The 19,735-nt window shown below is 29.3% G+C and overlaps 1 long non-coding RNA gene across 1 annotated transcript; it reads left to right on the top strand.

The window, feature by feature from the left end:
* The first annotated feature begins 8,643 nt into the window (after window positions 1–8,643).
* Window positions 8,644–15,307, top strand: LOC129948453 (uncharacterized). The gene is made up of 3 exons (XR_008781879.1): window positions 8,644–9,102; window positions 14,862–14,932; window positions 15,000–15,307. It is a non-coding gene; the product is annotated as an uncharacterized LOC129948453 (long non-coding RNA).
* The last annotated feature ends 4,428 nt before the right edge of the window (window positions 15,308–19,735 follow it).

Consider the following 19,735-nt stretch of genomic DNA (forward strand, 5'->3'; position numbering starts at 1 on the left):
TTTAATCAAATTGAAAGAGACGCATTCAATTTAAAATATTTCATTCAACAATCAAGAGTGGATTGTAAATTAATAGTGAAGGGCATAACTTTTTTGAAACTGACAGACACTTTGAAACCATCAAGTCCATGGTTCTTAAATTTGTATCAACTTTTATTCTGAAATAAGTTTTTGACATAACTACCATTAAAGCAAAAATTTTGACTTGACACAATCCTGACGTTTCCGATCAATCGATCATAAGAGAGTTACTTGACAGAAAACAGCTTTTCTTTAACGGACTTCATTCGCACCTTCTAGGCCCCTTATTAAATGAACTTCAAAAAATATGCAATCAATATTTAAAGTTAAAGAAAGTTTTTTCTTTTGATATTCGAGACCGTTAAGAATTTTTTAGATTTGGCATGGTTAATTTTTTGAATTAACTAACTAAAAATTAAACAAAAATCACCATAAATATTTTGCATATGATAAAATAAAGGGTGGTTTTTTAAAAGCTATATAGGAAAGTTTTTTTTGAATAAAACACATACAATTTAGAAAATGCATGAAATCTTCATTTGAATCGGTAGTACAGTCCATATAATTTAATGTTTGAAGATAATTTCATGCAAATGTTGACCCTGATTGCTCCTCAAAAGGTTTAACATTTTGGCCGGTATCTTACGACTAAATGCTTTAATGTTGTCTTCTTACCCGTCAATTGAATCGGGCTTGTCTGTATAGACATGAGCTTTAACCAAGCCCCCAAAAAAATAGTTTAAAGGCGTTAAATCGCATGATCTAGGCGGCCAATTGACCGGTTCCGAACGTGAAATAAAATATTCACCGAACTCCCCTTTCAATAAGTCCATTGCTGGTCGTGCTGTGTGGCATGTGGAACCGTCTTGTTCAAAATACATGTCATGCAAGTCAAGCTTTTGCATTTTGGACAAAAAAAAACTTGGATATCATCTCACGGTAGCGCTTACCATTCACTGTTACGTAACGTAACAATTCGCATCATCTTTGAAGAAGTACGGCCCAATGATGCCACCAGCCCATAAACCGCACCAAACTATGACTTTTTCTATATGATTTGGTAGCTCTTGCAATGCTTCTGGCTGTTATTCACTCCAAAATCGACAATTCTGCTTATTTACGTACCCATTGAGTCAAAAATGGGCTGAACACAATTTTTCCTTAAAGTATGACGAATTGTACTGAATAAGAATTGTCTAAGAACAGTATCTTACGTTAGCAACGAAATATAGCACAAAATGAAATCATTTTTGATTCAATGTCTTAATTTTTTCACTAGAATCGAGTATCAATTTTTACGTATTTTGCTTACCATATTTTGTATTTATACATTATAAAATTTAATTCAAGTCGTTAGCGTTATTCGTTCGTAAGATATTTTAGGTCAACCAAAAAGTTCACTTTTTTAAAATTTTTATGGTTAAAAACCACCTACTCAATTTTTTTGGAGTCCTTTTCGCATCTTTCTACATTATTATCTGTATAACAAAATTTACTTGAAGACGATGAAAAAACGAACGTACGGACGTACAAACGCACAGGCATTTCTCTAAAAACCTTCTTTTAAGATTCTAGGGACCTTTAAACGCCGAGAAATGTAAACATTTTCAATTTGAAAATTCAGACCGATTCCAATAACTTTCTTTGTGAAGTTAAAAAAATATTTGTTTTGAAAATTGTTAACTTATTATAAGAAACAATTTTGAAGTCAATATCATTTTTTGTTTTCAAGATATTCGATCCTAAATATTGCACAATTTTATTGGCTTCAATATTTTATACAATAATTTAGTTGAAAGCTGATACTTGTTTCACGTAGACAACATCCTGAGTGATGCTTTCTTTATGGATTCTGCTTTGCAACGGGAATGGTGCCTCCAAGTTTTTAAAGAAACTGCAACGCGTCATTGCGTCAAAATAAACTTAACTTTTTTCAAAATTCAAATTTTGTTTAAATTCTTTTCTATAACTGGGGCGCAGGGAATTTAATTTCTGTATTACTTCCTATTTACAAGCCTCGGGATCTTTTTCCCTGTATTTTAAAAGTAATTTTTCATTTAATTATTTATTTTTGGCAAGTATTGCATTCATAAAAATTTCGAACTCGAGATTTTAATCAAACATGACATAAGGATGTTAGAGAAGTCGAAAAAAGTCATCCCTATGGCCCAAACCGTTCGGTCGATTGGCCTCAAATTTGGAAATTAAGATTTTAAGCCGATTTTTTATTTCATTATTTTTAAACAGACTGATAACAGTAGTCGTCATATAAATTGGTCAAAAATAGAAAATATGAATCTTCTCAAAAACACGCCGATAGATATTTTTTAATTTTCACTAACATTTGTATTTCAAATTTGTCTTTTTTTTAATTAGAAAAAATATGTTTGTATTGCTCCAGAAGGGTACCCCCATAGAACCGTTACTTCGTTTCCCTTTTAAGATTTCTCAAAAACTAATGAACCGATTCCAAAAATGTTTTTTCCGCACCGTATTGTCTCAATAATATTTGAAGATTAAAAATGTCAAAAATTGTCAATTGGTTCTTTTTATTAAATATTAATTACAATATTCTTTTTAAGATGAATTGACTTTTAAGCCAATACCCTTCTTCAGATACCTGAGCCCAAAACTTATTTTTAGAGGAATTTTGTTCAGTATAATCGTTTGTAAAAATAAAAATGTGTATATTTTAATTTTTTAAAATGTTACCACATATGTAAAAAGCCAATATTCGTAAATGTAGAATTTTTTATTGAATGTCAACTTAAATGTTATGTTAATAAAAAAAAAAACTTTAAATTTATTTTATTTTCGAAGTTCATACTTATAAAAAGTTTTCGAGATTTTTTGGGGACCTTGAATTGTTTAAATGTTCCATTTGACAATTCGGAACTAAAACTATCAACGAAAAGTTGAAAACAGGAATTTTTTGACTTTTTATAAAAAATATATATATAACGATTTTGCAAAATTGAGATATTTCAGAAAGAACTTGACAATTTTGAAAATATTAAGCATTCAAATGCATTTTATTGTTTTGGGAGAGCTTGCTTAGTTGACTAATAAAATTAAGGCTCTTATGTTAATAATTCAATTCTTAATTCAACAGATTTTTGCACTTCAGAGTTCTATAAAAATAAAACATTTTAGTTGTCGTAATTAATATCCTTCAAACATTTGTCTTTTTAAATCATTCTTGCTCTGAAGAAGACAAAATCAATAGTTGGAATTCTTCTATTAAAATCCCTCTTACTCATTGTATCTTTCGAAGCCTTACAATTCAATGAACTTAATTTGAATAATTTAAATATATCATGACAACATTATTTGCACACAGGAATGATTGAGAGTTGTAAGTCACTAGGACCTAGTTCTCGACGAACTGTTGACGCAACTAATTTATTTTATTTATTTAAATACATTATGATATCGTTAAATATTGAGACACAAATATATTTCTGAAAGTCCAATTGAAGGTATAGTTTTTCTTCACTTAATTTTCTATAAACATTTTTTTTTAATTTTAAATATTTAAAAATAATTGTGCCAAATAGTTATCAAAAGGTATGTGAAGTTAGATACCATCCCAATAATGCTAACAAACTTTTTATGTTCAAAAACATTACAACCTAAAATAACAAAGTATTGTTTTTGTTGTGGTTGTTGTTATTTATAGAAGAATGTTTTTGTTTTTTGAAAAACAAGGACACAAAAGTAAAACCATACCCCAGATGGTTTCAAATGAAATTCTCCCCTTCAGCCGTAATACCTTCCTTCCTTCTTATACAAAATTGTTTGTGGATAAAAAGAAATCTTAATGGAATTTTGAATGGAATATCGTGAAACAAAGAAAATACAATTACTAATTTTTAATACAAACTTGTTGTTTTTTCGTTAAATAAAGAAGGAAATGCATTAAAAACTTAGTGCTGATTATGTTTGAAATGAAAACAATTCCGTACATACCTAGATGTGTATGTATAAAGATGGTTATGGTCAAAGAGTGCTTTTGTTAAGTTTATATATGTACATATATGTATACACAGAATACAATAAGAGAAAATAAAAATAATAAACACAATGTCGAGATATTGAAATCAAACTTTTTGAATGTATTTTTCTTGAATAATTCTCTTATTCATACATTTTAATTTCTCATTGACAGATTTAACTGACAACTTTTATTACGAAAAACTGTGGATTGATTTTATTACCTTCACATAAGGAGTTATTGTAATCGTTCCAATTTGTGGAATTAAAAATTTTAAAATTTCTCGGAGTTTCAAGGTCCCTAGGGTCGAAATAAAAGATTTTTAGAGAGATGTCGGTGCGTGTGTACGTATGTTCGTTAGTCAGTACGTTCGCAACGTTTTTTTTCGTCGTCCATAAAACAGTAGAGATATTGACTGCAAATAAATGTCCTAATACAGATAATAAAGCTGAAAAATGAAAAACTTGAGTGGGTGGTTTTTTGTACCATAGCAGTAAAAAAAGGTTAACATTTTGGTTAACCCTAAATATTAACCCTAAATATTTCACTAACTAATAACCAATAATATAAATTTTATATTATTTATTGTAACACGATACCAAACAAATATATTTTTGGAAACAATTCTAATTAACATTTTTTTTTTATAAATCTAGAAAAATGGAAAAATAATATTTGTCACCTAGAAAATTTTATAAACAAAAACCGATTTTATATAAATAAAAATTGTGATCATCGAAATAACCTGTTTTTAACATATGGCAAAATTTTATGAAAAATCGAATTGAAAGTTTTTTTTATTAAAAATAAAAACCTTAAAAAAAAACATTACTAAATGTTGGTAAAAATTGATTTATGACTCAAATTTAATTAATTTAATATTATAGAAAATATTGTTTTCAACATTGGTACAAGCTTTGAGAAAAACCGAATAGACAGTTTTTTTTTTAAATTACTTTCGATTCAAATATCTTTTCAAAACTTCAAAATATTAGCTTCAAACTATTTTTATCTCACAGAATGGCAAGAACTGCTACAAACTATCTACTCATTGTAGAGTATCCCAAATTCTACAAGCTCCTACGCAGAACTTTGATTCATAATCATAAGAAAGAGCTCATCGAAAGTTGGCAAAACTCTGAAACTTTTCTAAAAAATGATCAACCTACTTACGCGCGTATATCATACAATCGGTCTCTAAACAGAAAAGATAGCATAAAACTCTTCCGAATAAGAGTTGGAAAATCTATTTTTAACACTCAACATTATTATAATGCTTTAGATCCTGAGTAATGTTCGAATAGTGAAACGATACTCTCTGTTTGGCATACGCTTGTCGAATATCCGATTTCTCGCCAAATTGAAGTATTATCAGACTATATAACCGAAAAACTTGCCGGAATCTTAAATCCATCAGATGATCGATCCACTCAGTATATAAAAGATGCAACATCCACTCACCAAAAATTTTTTACTTCTCAATCAAACACAATTAGCCTTTGCTAAATACTATTACATTAAGGCCAGTTGATTATCCCATTGTGATAGATCGCAAATCTCGATGATTTTTTCTGAGCTCAATGAAGCCAATTTGAGTCCCTTTTGAAATGTGAAAGACTTATTATGTTAATGCAATTGAGATCATTTAGATCGTTATAGAATAATTCTAATAGGAAGGTCTTGTTTTTGAGCTAGAGTAGAGCACTAACAGAGGTGGTTTCCTTCTCTTCCTCATCCATACAGCTTCTGCAAAGGTCTTTTGTACCAGTTCTGCCTTACAATTTTCTGAAATGTGTCTATGGCTCGACACCTAGCAAAGAATGTTAAACTTTTGTGCCATCCTAATAACAGATGATCGCCAATTATGGACTGTTAAAGAGTTTGTAGAGACATAGTCCAGAGATTTGATAGCGGCCTGTCTATCTGCGAAAATACGAATATCAGGTATTTATAACACGTTTTCTTTAAATCAGACCTAGACCTCTTTCATTTTTGTATTTATTTATTTTCAAACTTTTAAAAAACTCATTGTAAGTTAATAATATAAATAAATTGGGTGGCGCAACAGTCCGTTGTGACTTACAACTCTCAACCATTCCTGTGTCGATTAATGTTGTCAGGAATGGAGGGGACCTACAGTTTATATGCAGAATCCGAATTTCTAATTTGAGAAAGCACTTTTTTATGACAAGAGTTACTCTTGTAGAATTTTTCAATTCCTCGCAAGAGTCAGTAGTCGTGAAAAGACTTTAAACGGCATAGGCAGGGATAGAACCCAAGACCTCTGGCATGACAGTCCAACGCACTAACCATCATGCCACGGGTACTACTTTATTGTAAGTTCATTCACAAATAATAAAGTTATATACATAAAAATATATCAGACTTCATTATCTTCAAATATAACTAAAATACATGAAGAGATGCACTGAGGCGTATACGCACTTTCTTATTATACCGAGTGCTTGGTATTTTCTCTTCAATATCTATGACAAACATCGTCCAAAGGGCAGCTCCTGTAGCTGAATAATGTTGACAGATAATCCAAAAAATATTTTAGGTTATTTGTAGGATGATAAAATAAATAGTACTTGTTTCAAATTACTTGGTATTCAGTTTTAAAGTTGTTAAAAAGTTTTTTTGGTAGATAAAAATCAAATGTTGAGTATGGAAAGTGGAAAGTTAGCAACTTCTTGACTTATTATAAAACAAATATTTTCATAAATTTTTTGTACAACTTATAGACCGTCTTTTGGTTGAATGATTTCAAAAAATTATAAAAATAAAAACTAGTAAATTCATTTATTTAGGGGTCTTTAAGTTTTTGAAAAAGGTCTTCGCTTTTTAGGGCTCCTTAAGTCTAAATGCATCAATTTTAGAAAGGTCAGAGTGTAAATTTGTATAAATAACCAAGAATATTCACTGAGCTATGTGAATAAATTTCCGGTTGTTTTTTGTAAGTTTGTTCTTAAAGTTGGAAATAAAAAAGTTCAAAAAATATTACTACTATTATATGCATATTTGGATGTCTAGAATATATCGAAATTTAGCGATTATGACAAGGATTAAGAGTAAAAGCAAATTATTGAGTTTAAGATTTCTTCTCAAAGTTTATCAAATAAAAGTAATTTTCCTTGATTCCTTATGTCTAAATTAAGTATTAAGACAGTTAAATAAATAAAAAAACAACATAACATTCAAATTTGAAGAGATGAAAATCAAAACAAATTCCTTGAGAGATCTCAATGCTGTAAAGGTCATATAAAACTAAATCTTTAGTAACTAACAATGCTTAAACGATCCAGAGACCTAAATTTGTATGCCAAATATTTAAGCCTGAATTCAATACTATTTTATGTTAAGAAAGGTTAAGTAAAGTTTTCACGATTGACTGACAGATAGCCCAAATGGAACTGTTTTAATTAAATAAATCAAAGAATTACGAATCAACAAAAAAATCCACCTAAACGAGGTTTTTTTTGAAATTTTTCTTACAACTGAGATTTCTTAACGTATCCTTATTTTCATTAATTTTTTTTAAATATAACTAAACATGCTTAAAGCCTCTATAAATAACCTGTGTTTTCCTTTAAACATACAAACCTTAAGCCAACGACTTCCAAATATACTTTTCCTAGCTTATTATTTTAAAAATGTCATCGTTAATGTGATAACAAGGCCAACCATAAATGCATACGTTTAAATATGACAAAATGTAAAACAAAGTAATAAAATACACACTTCAAACACAAGACGAATCTTTGCTGAAATATGGAAATAAATAAAAAGTTATCAATGTTACGGATTACCATAATCATATATAGTTGAAATTTTACATTTTTTTCAGTTGGCACTTTAAGTTCCAAAATCTTGAAAGCAGAAATAAAGCGTCTTTGTGAAAAAACAAAACGACTTTAAGAAATTACTTACAATATGTCTGCCTACATTTTCTGAAAAGCAAAATTCAAGATTTTCTGAAAATTAAAGAGATTAATCTTGTTTGAAGCTCTTACTGTGCCCATACTGAAATTATCCTTTAGCTTTGGAATAGCTGCCATAAACTCTTTAATTTTCCAACTCAACAATGAAAATTCAATGAAAATAACTTTAAACAAAGTGTATCTTTATCATATTTTTGTTATAGAGTATATAAAACTCTATTTCGGGACAACAACCTATTTTGCACGGGTACGATTTTAAGGTCTTCAGGATAAAATTTCATTTACAAAATTTATAACTCACCTTTTTTAATGTTAACGAAGGTTGTAATTTTGTGAAAGAGGACGATGAGTGGATTGAAAGACAAGAATAGGAATTAGGGACAAATAATTAAAAACGTAGCAGGGGAGACAAATGGACCACAGCACATATTTTACATTTTATTTATTTTTTCTCTACGACACTTTTTCAAATTATTTGAAATATAGAAATATATTTTGTAAATTTTTCTTTTAATTTAATATTAACTTTCACTTAATTTTTTGATTTAAATTTGAATAAAATTTATATTTTTAAGTTTACAACAATGGATATTATTTTTATTTGAAAATTTGAATTTAACCTTAATTTAATTTAACTACATTTTTTTATTTTATTTTAACCAACACTGAATATTTATTAATATTTTTAAGTATAATTATTTTTTTTAAATCTTAGTATGGTATTTTCGATAGCATTATTTTGAAATTTTATTTCAAACACTTCTTTTTTAATTGAAAAACAAAAAATAAGAATAAACACAAACAGATAAAATTTTGTTGACTTTTCTCAGTCAACTTATAATTTTATATAATTTCACGACAAAATATTGTATATTTTATTTTTGTTATATTCTTTTGCCGAACGGTTGCGTTATTTTGACTCGATATTCAAAAATCAACTGAAACACTTTGATTCGAATTCCGGTTGTATTATGTGAATTTTTACCGCGATATCATCCCGAAGGCTTTAATAAAAACCACCACAAAGAACGGGGAACGAGCCAACAACTGATAAAACAAATTTTCAAACTACATACGGAGAGCTGAAATCAAAAGTCTTGTGTTTTTTCGAGATAGAAGATACATTTTGACTTGGCTAAAACACAGGTTTGTGTGTCTATTAAGTTATATACAATTTCTATAATATTGTGAATGAATTTTGGAAGAAATTTCGCTGAGTTCTCTTAAATTTCAAAGATTTGGTCTTGCGCATGTTTTCTCTTTTTCCATCTTTCATCAACTGAACTAAGAGACACTTAACGGTATATAAGTATACGTTTTTTTTGTTTGGATGCATTTAGAACGGAAGTATTGTTTATATCTGAGGAATAGCAAGTTGTTGCGCTACTGTGTACATATGTTTTGTATATAAGTATCTATTATGAGGACAAGGTGTAAAAGATGTTGTGTGTAATGAGAAAATTGATTTTTTTGTTGTAAATATGCATTCCAAGGAGACAAGGTTACTGGAAAACCACGTGGACTATAAGGGGTGTAAGCAGATACCTATCTAACTTTATTTAAGTTCAGTATTTTTGGAGAGCTTCCAGCTAAGAGATTGAAGATGTTTTATGAATGAAAATTGTATGTTTGTATTTAGAAGAAATTAAGGCTTGTTTTTATGATTTTGTTTTTGTTTTAAGTTTTATTAGAAACAAAAAAGAGAACTGAGCGAAAAAATTAAACGAAAGTATATTTTGTTTTTTAAACCTTAATTCGGGACAATTACTGGTGGATAGTATCGTATGTATGTAGATCTATCCATTGTGTTGATTGTAAGGACTCTAGGTAATTAAAAAATACGAAATATGATAAAAATACATTTCACCGCCTACATCCTTGAACTAAACTTTGTTTTGAAGTTAGAACGTACAAAATCAAAGCAACTTTTGGAAATGTTTTTGTTATTTTTAAAAGCAAGTTAAAGTTAGTATATTTTGTTCTTTGGATGAGCTGATTTAATATGTATGACAGATTAAGGCTTATGATTCTGACCTCTGACAATGGAATGGATTGAGATGAGCTGAAATTATTATTATGTTATTGCCTACTACAAAGATTGAAAGCAAGGAAAAATAATATTTCCAGTTCATAATATTTGGCCTATTTCTAAAAGATTTAGACCGATGGATAATCATTTTGAATTTCATTGAATATTGAGAATAGCACTTAATATTAATATTAAATGATTTATCATTTAACACTTACTCATAAATACTTCAATTTATTAAAATGAGGGTGAAAATTGTGTGGTATTACAATATTTTGCTTCCGAAGCAAGAAGTCTGTATACAATCTGAAACACCGGGTCTTATTCCGGGTTAGCCATTATGTGATTTTAAAAGTATAGTATAACTGTAAATAAATACATTGGGTGTTGCAATAGCTTGTTGATAACAAAGGCCATGACAAGAAGTACTCTTAGAGAATTTGTCAATTCCTCGCAAGAGGCAGCACCCGTGAAAAAACTTTAGATGGCATTGGCAGGGCTCGAATCCAAGACCTCTGGCATGAGAGTCCAACGTACTTACGATCATGCCACTGATACGGAATTCGTTAACTGTCAAACTAATTTATTAAACCAATTTTTTTATTTGAAATTCTGATATTTACGAAAATGTATCGTTTGCAAATACAAATTGTTAAAATCTACTACAAAAATGGTGATTCAGCCATAATCGTCCAACTATACAAGCAATAAGCAAAATTGTGAAGAATTTTGAAAAGACTGATTTCTTCCTTACAGATATTGTAAGGATTGTGCATCATCGTTTCGCTCGTACTACTAAGAGCAGCTGTAAGTAAAAGGGTTGCCAAAGACGCGAATGTATCAATTCCTCATCGTTATCAGCAATAAAGACTGTCTTACGCATAATGGTGTATTTTGCATTTGGATCTACTGATACATCTATATAGAGTCCAGCTCACACAACAGCTGGCAACTTCATAGATACGTCGAATGAGTGCTTGAACAATAGACGAGGTGGTGGACTGTGATTTTTTCGAACAAAATTGTCTTAAGCGACGAAACACATTTCTCACTTGGGGGGTTTATCAATAAAATAAATTGCCGTATTAAAAGTTCTGAAAATCCTTAAGTAGTTAAAGAGAGGCCATTACATCCACAAAAATTCACTGTTTTGTGGGCCGGAGCTGTGATTGGACCTTACTTTTTCGAAAACGACTATAAAACGACTGTCACCGTCAATTCAAAGCGTTATGGTCATATGATAACTGACTTTTTTGCCTGCTATTGAAGAATACAACTTGGAAAAAATGCTGTTATAACAACTCGGTGCCACATGCCACACAATTTGAACGAATATGGCTTAATTGCAAGAGACATTTTCTAGCCGAATAATTTCTCGTCGTTCCGATATCAACTGGCAACTGGTGTTTTCACACCGTTTGACTTTTTTTGTAAGGCTATTTTGTTTAATTATTCTATTTAGCAAAACAAATCAAAAAAATGTTTAAATTTAAATCCACATGCAACCCACATTTATAATTTTACACTGTTCCCTAAAGAAAGTATTGTTTCTTTACAATAATCGAAATAGTCATTTAAATAACTTCAAAAAGTATGCAATCAATTATTGAAGTTGAAGCTATTTTTGTTTAATGTTTCGTTTAAGTTTTTGGTAAGATTTTCTTTTTTATCTAGAAAACTGTGATATGTTCGTTAATAAGACCCATTAGATGCTTCCAAGTTATTCAGATTTTACTTGTAGAATTATCTTCAGTGGTAAGACTCATTTTTTTTTCAAAGGCTAATAAGCTGCATTGTTACTTTTAAGGTTCGGTTAAACCAAGAATGAGTATTGAAATGCCTCTCCATCCTTTGTTTTAAATCTGCAGTGCTATTAAATAACTTTTCGGTTACGGTGAAGGAATTGCGCTTCCAATTTATTATTGACGATTCCTTATGTCCGGAATTGGAATTATGTTCATGTGGACGCTGTTTATATTTTTTCTGGTTTTATGAGCGTGATATTTGTCAAAATAGTGATCACAATTGGCCACCAAGATTTTGTGATTCAAAACCTCTAAAATTATAAGATCCATACCAATAGACAACAAACGATTTAAAAACTTAAAAATAAAATTTAGGAAATTAATAATTTGTACATTTTGTTTTGCATAATTAGACATTTTTAACAAAAATATTTCTTGACAGTTTTTTCACAAAAAAAAATGTATTAAAAACTGATAAATGCTTTTATTATATCATCAGAAAACAGCATGACATATCTCAAGAACCATTGGTGCAAATATAGTATGTTTTTTTTTAATAAATTTGTGATATTTTATAATAAATAAAAGCGTGTAATATCATAAATGAAGGTTACCTACAGCTGTTATGCCGAATGCGAAAGGCTTTTTAGATAAAGAAGAGGATTTTTCAATTCCACGCAAGAGTCAATACTAGTGGCACAGCCAGGTATTAAACCCAATACCTTTGGCTGTGCAGTTCTATAACACCTAAAATCACGCTACGGTTACTACCGATATTTACCATATTAATTTTCTTGAAAATCATAATTTGGTTGGTTCCAATTATATGACGAACCAATAATGCTAGCGATGTCAATTATTGTATATAGGGTTATCCATTATGCGGTTTCAAAAGTAAACGTAAAAAAGAGGCTGCGATGCGACCCACACTGATAACTTCCCATCCCGTCTGTCGATTTGTCTTGCTTAAAAGTTTGTCTATATGCACTCGTATCAATTTTTACCAAATTTGCGTACTATTTTTTGTAGATTTTATTTTGTATGAAAAAACGGACTGTTGGATTCTTTTATAAAAATTACTGAATATCGGAAACAATATTTTCTTGGAAATAAAAAAGTTTGAAGACAATATTTTTAATTTTTGAAAAGCTATTTGAGTCGTAAGTAAATTTTTACCAAGTGTTAGTATTGTTGTTTTAAGAGTTTTATATTTTGTAAAAAAAACTGTCAATTCGAATTTTTTTTAAAAATTTACCAAATGTTGAAAATAATATTTCTTATAAGATAAAATTAGTTTGAAGCCAATATTTAAAATTTTTGAAGAGATATTTGAGTCGAAAATCAATTTTTACCAACTTTTATACAATTTTGTTTTAGGTTTTTATATTTTGTAAAAAAATTATCAATTCGATTTTTCTCAACATTTGTCCTAATGTTGAAAACAATATTTCTAATAAGAAAAAATTAGTTAGAAGCTATTATCTCAAAGTTTTTAAAAAATAATTGAGTCGAAAATCATTTTTTACCAACTTTTGTTAATTTGTTTTTGGTTTTTATTTTTTATAAAAAAAACTGTCAATTCGAATTTTCTCAAAATTTTATCCGATGTCAAAAACATTATTCTTCGTTGCACAAAATTGTTTTGGAGATGAAATCATATTTCAGTCGTAAAATTTTAGAGGTGACATTTTTTTAAAGTTTTATTGATTTATAAAAAAACCGTTATATTGATTTTTTTTCAAAAAATATACCTGTTTGGTATCACGTTACAATATATTATATAAAATTTAATTCAAGTCTCTAGCGTTTTTTGTTCGTAAGATATTTAGGGTTAACCAAAATTTTCACCTTTTTTTCAAACTGCTATGGTAAAAAAACCACCCACGCAATTTTCTTGAGAGCCCTTTCTGCATCTTTCTCTCTTATTATCTGTATAACAAAATTTATTTGAATTCGATATCTCTTCTGGTTCTTGAGCTATGGACGACGAAAAAAACGTCACGAACGTACGGACGTACGGACGTACAAACGTACGTACACACGCACGCACAGACATCTTTCTAAAAATCTTTTATTTCGACTCAAGGGACCTTGAAACGTCGATAAATGTCAAAATTTTCAATTTGACAATTCGGACCACTTACAATAACTTCCTATGGGAAGTTAATAAGGTCCAATCACACGTCTGGACCAAACAGCGCAGCAATCGGTGACTTTTTGTGGATGTAATGGTCTCTCTTCAATTACTTGAGCATTCTCAGAACCCTAAATACGACTATTTTGTTTATTAACATACCCACCGAGTGAAAAGTGTGCTTCGTCGATAAAGAAAATTGTGTTCGAAAAATCGCCGTCGACAACAGGAGTTGGTGTGTTGTTCAAGCACCCATTCGTCGTATCTACGACTAAGACGTTGTGAATGTCAGCTGGCTTCAGCGACATTTTTAGTGGCAAGGGAGATGATATACAGGCGTTAGACCTTACAATATCTGTAACCAATCTAGTCTCTTCAAATTTCTTTTCAATTTTACTAATTGCTTGCGTAATCTCCTCCTAAAGCACGATATGTGGCAGAGTCAGAATCACCATTTTTGTATTAGCTTTTAACAATTTGTATGCGTTGTGCCATAGTTTAGCGATCCATTTTGGTAAATGTCAGACTTTCAACTGAAAAAAAATTGTTTTAACGAGTTTTTAGTTTTACAAATGTTGAATTCTGTGCTTATACTTTTGAAACTGCAAAATGGATAACGCTTCAAGTTGTGACGTAATACCGAATTTTTTTAAACTTGAACAAAATTCAATTGACGTTTCTATTTTTGCGTTTTAAATCAAAAAATGGGAGTAGTCAGCTTGAATATTTTACGAACACCAAATGATATAAGCTCTACAACGAAAAATAACGTTTTTTACATCCGGTAAAATTAATATAAAGATAAATAGAATTGAAAAAATGTTTACTATTAAAAAGTCAACTTTGATTTTCTACTCGATTATCATGGCAACAAATTAAAATGTTGTTAAAAATTAAAATTAAAAAAAAATTCAATTGACAGCTTAAAAAATGTTGAAATCAAACTTATTTTATCTTATGCAGAATACCGTTTTTAAAATTTCGATATTTTTTTTAGAAAAATTCAAGTGACACTTTCCAAACTTGTTATTTTGTTATTGTCATTTCTCAAATTGAATATCGAAAAAAGTAAGAAAACAAAACTATTTAATGCAAAATCAAAAAAAGCAACTAACAACGTTCTATAATATTTTAGATCAACATCAAAGAAAATATAAAACGCGAACTGCAGGAAAACTGATCGCAGTCAGAGAAGCGATTACATTAACATTGTAGACAATAAGGGAAATGATGTTGCGATGATAATAAAAAAAAGGATCTTGGTTCGATAGGAGGGTCGCTGGCTAAAACAGATGCTGATATAACCTAGAGATTGCCAGAAACGTGTTATTCTCTTTTACTTCATAGTTATCCAATATTAAGTAAAAATATAATGAATGTGACTGTTTCTATATCCAAACGATATCTTTTGTAGAAATCCTTGTCGTTTAATATAAATGAATTGAACCGTGTTTTTCTTTTTCTTGGTGCCATATTTTGAAAGATCACGATATAACTCAAACTCCTCTAATATACTCGAATCTTTCAATTCTTTAATCAATCCACATTTTTCAGGACAGCAAGTTAACTATACATTTATTTGTTATGATTAACTTCTCAGTTTTCAATTTAAAAACAAAAAAATATGGCATTTGGCTGTAATAATAACTACTACACAACATTTCTTATGTTTATAGTTAGACCACAGATTTAGCCCTAAACTTAGGTTATCATTTATTTCTTAGTAACAAGGTAGCAAGAGTTCAGCAAACATCTATGCCTCATTATGTTTTCGAGTCAATTATCTTAAAAACAGAGAAAGAAACTAAATACAAATATGTTTAAATCAAAGTCCTATCAGAAATAATTTTTGTATTGATTTAACTTATCAAATATGTATATCTCATCAGATAACAGCTTAGCCTGAAATTTAAAGTTACTTACTCTTTAACTTTCCTTAAATTATAAAAAGTGACTTTAAAAAATATATAAATATATAATTTCAAAACTTTCATCGGGCACCAATGTTACGTTACCAGCTTCTAATTTTTATCAATCTTCAGCACTGGTGAATTATTGATTAGCTACAGAGAAAGGATATGATGATTTTCAAAAATTATTTTTGCTTAAGCCAGTCAAAAACAGTATGATTGAATATTTACACTTCACTGTGTATTTTTTAAATTATATTTTCATATTCCTCAAAGACAAATCTCTGTTCAATACATTTCCATATATTTTTAATATAAATTCAATTCAACTTAACCCTTTCAGCCATGAAAGTAATTTTGGTATAAAACAGAACCTATTCCAAATTAGAAACTAAACTAAGAAAAAGGAATTTTCCTTTTACGCACAGTTTCATATTAAATGTACATTTATCAAAAATCAATATCTAAAATGGGAAACAATCATATTTTGTGGCTATTTCTACTAAATATATACTCGTTCATCATATTCGTTCAAAAAGATTTCTCTGAATACAAATTATTTTCAACTTTGAACTACATAAATGTAACAAACCCATTTCCATTTTGTTAGTATAAGTATAAGGATATTTGAAAACAAAAATCCCTTCCGGTCAGATAAATATTACTATGTTCGTCAAAAATATTTTATATGTTTGCCTTCAGGACACGCACACGATAGTACGTTGTGTCTAACCTACATTCGTCTTATGCACGACATCAAAATATACAAAGGGACCTTCGACAAAGGACATCGTGCAAGGTACCAACATAAAATGTATTTCTCTCAACCGGATAAAATGTAAAATTATTATTTACATTTCAATTTTCCATCAACATACATAGAAATCTATATACATAGGTTTGTTTGAAAAACTGAAAACGTTTAGTTTGCCAAAATTCAAAACAAAAAAAATATATCCACATTCACATGCGAGTGAGTATATTCAATGTGAAATATCCTTAAACCCCAAAGGGACCAACATTTTTACTTCATATTATCACAAAACAATATACGAATATCCTTATACATTGTCTAGGATCATGGGTGTACAATATTTTGAGGATGATGGAGGTTTTGAATTGAGAGTGTGGAAATTGCTTAAAGAATAGGAATGGATTAACTGAAAATCCCCTCTAGGGAATGGCCTTCTTGACAGGGCTGTCGAGATTTATCATATATGTATGACATGATACATGAGTTTAGAGTGTTGTTCTTCTAAAAGGATTTACAAATTTAAATTGGCCAACAATGTATTCCGGTCACGACTGATTGCCTTTATTAATGGTTTGTCTTTTATTTCTGTTTTGTCTTTGGCTTTTACTTTTTCTTTGACGCCAAAAGTTTTAAGTTATGGTTTATTGAAGGATTTTATCCTTTTACTGAAAAATAATGTCCTTTGAGATTGTTTTTCCTTTTTAATGTCATTTTTCGGTAATTGATAAAATTTAATTTTCTTTTTAAGTGGAAAATATTTGATTTTATTGTTGAATCTTAGTTGGTTTTGTTATATTAAGTCAATAAAAAATTATTGATTGTAAAAAAGAGTTTTTCTTTAACGTTTGCTTTAATGCCATCATTAACAATCAGAAAACATATTTTTTTCTTAAGTTCAAATTCAAAATTCAGGAGTTGGACTAAGTTTTGTATTTTATGTTCTTATATTTTTCGGAGAATTTATTGTTTTTTTTAATTTTTTTAAAGGTTATTATCACCAGTCTAGACTTTGTTTTTTCTTTTATTAGGTTGACCATTTATTTCTTATGTTTATATTTCTTTTAAAAGAATGTTAATCTTAAATTTAAATTGAATTCAAATTTAAGCTTTTACTTCGCTTGTAAGGTGCAATATTTAAATGACATTAAATTTATAAAAGATGTATAAAAATGTGTAAGATTTCTTAATTCTGATCTAGTTCATAGGGTTTATGGATAAAATTAGGAGCTAGTCCAAGAAAAAGATTTCTCACTGAAAACAAAAGGTTCTCTCTTTAAAAAATATTTCATGTACTTTATAAACTAGAATAATAGAATAAATCAAATAAACCCCTAAGGTTGACTAATTAATTGGAGTCGCCTTCGATTGTCTAGGTTCATGGGTAAGCAATAAAAATATATTAACCTTACTTTTCGGGAGGAGCTTCTTCACCGCAAAAGCTCTTTGATTTTAATAACGATAGTAGGAAACTTATTAGTTTAAATGGTTCATATTTAATTAGTGGTGATCTTAATAGCAGAAATAGACATTGAAATTGTCTCAGAGCTACTTTTTTAATTCCACCTGAACCAATTTACTACACTACCAATAATCGTGGGAATCCTTCGACATTAGATATTTATTTTACTAATTTTCCCAGACTTTTTAGTCACCGTATGTTCTAAAGAAACTTTGCTCAGATCACTTACCAGTTGAATTAGGGGTGTTTGAGTCACCGTTTTGTCAATTAAGGACATTTTTTATTTCAAAAACGTTAATTGGAATTAAAGCAACAAAATTCAATCTTTACCGAACTTTTTTTCTTATGAAGTGAGTGAGAATGGCATTGGCAAAAGTATTACTTATTTCACAAACTCGATGGAAGTGTCAACGAAGTTGAACCAAAAGTAGCTTCACGTTGTGAAAGATAAAAAAAAAACCTTTAAAAACAGTTTAATTAAGATAAGAAATAGTTTACCTACAAATTTAATATGAGTAAGAGACTTTGGATTGGTGTCTGAGGTTAAAGTATTTAATTCACCTATAAAGGAGTCGATTGACACTCACATGAATAATTCTTGGAACCAAAAACTTCAAAGTTAGTAATACGCAAGTAATCCGTTCTGGAATATTACAAGAATCTTTAAAAAAAAAAGCAAACTAATATTCCTGCTCCCAGAAGTGGCAACACTATTAGAGTATCAAACTTAGAAAAAAGAATGCTTTATCCAATGATTGTTACTCCAGTCAATCGAACGTATAAATAACTCGAAGGCAATCATCAGTTAGAAAATATTTTTGATGAATCTTTTCTGTACATTAACAATACCATTTTACTGAAATTTGTGATGTTTTGATTAATTTAAACGCAAGAAAATCTGTGGGGTTTGATTCCATAAGAAATATTTCTTTAAAAAATTTTCCAAGGAGTGGAGTTAAATTTTTGAAGCAATTTTTTGTATAAAAATTAGTTATTTTTCTACGACTTTAAAAAAATGAAAAAATTATTTCCTTATTAAAACCACTCACTATAGACCAATAAGCTTATTAAGTTCACTTAGCAAGTACTTTGAATCATTGATTAAATCTGAAATGTTAGTTCATGTGAATCAAAATAATCTACTGCTTCCAGAACAGTTTGGCCTTAGAGCTGTTCACAGTACAGTTCAACAAATTAACATAGTGACCTAATATTTTAAAAATAACGTAAGCTTTGGAAAAAGTACCAGTTTGGTACTTTTGGATTTGCAAAAGGCATTTGACTCTGTCTGGCATCATAAATTAAACATTTTTAATTTTACTTTACACATAACAAAAATCGTAAAGTCCTTCCTTTTTGCGAGCAGTTTTAAGTTTCTAATAATAAATGCAGGCGTACCACAAGGGTCTGTTCTTGGACCAATTTTATACATATTATATAAATCCGATTTCGAATTTGAGATACTGTAAATGAGTTATTTTTGCCTCTTACCTAATAACAGCATCCTTATTGATGGAAAAATATTTCAATGGGTTAATTCCGCTAAATACCTAGAGGTATTCCTTGACTTTTAACTTACATTTGGATTCCATGTACGTTAAATTGTAAATAAAATTAACGTTACAATTAGCGTTTTTCTTTTTTTAGTTCAGAGCTGAGCACTAAGCTGAGTTTGAGCGAACAGAGTAGAGTAGAGTTCTGAGCAGAGTATGTTCAGATCTCTCTGATTTAATTTTGAAACAACTTGA

Source organism: Eupeodes corollae, chromosome 2 (genome assembly GCF_945859685.1).
Source record: "Eupeodes corollae chromosome 2, idEupCoro1.1, whole genome shotgun sequence".
Taxonomy (NCBI): Eukaryota; Metazoa; Arthropoda; class Insecta; order Diptera; family Syrphidae; genus Eupeodes; species Eupeodes corollae.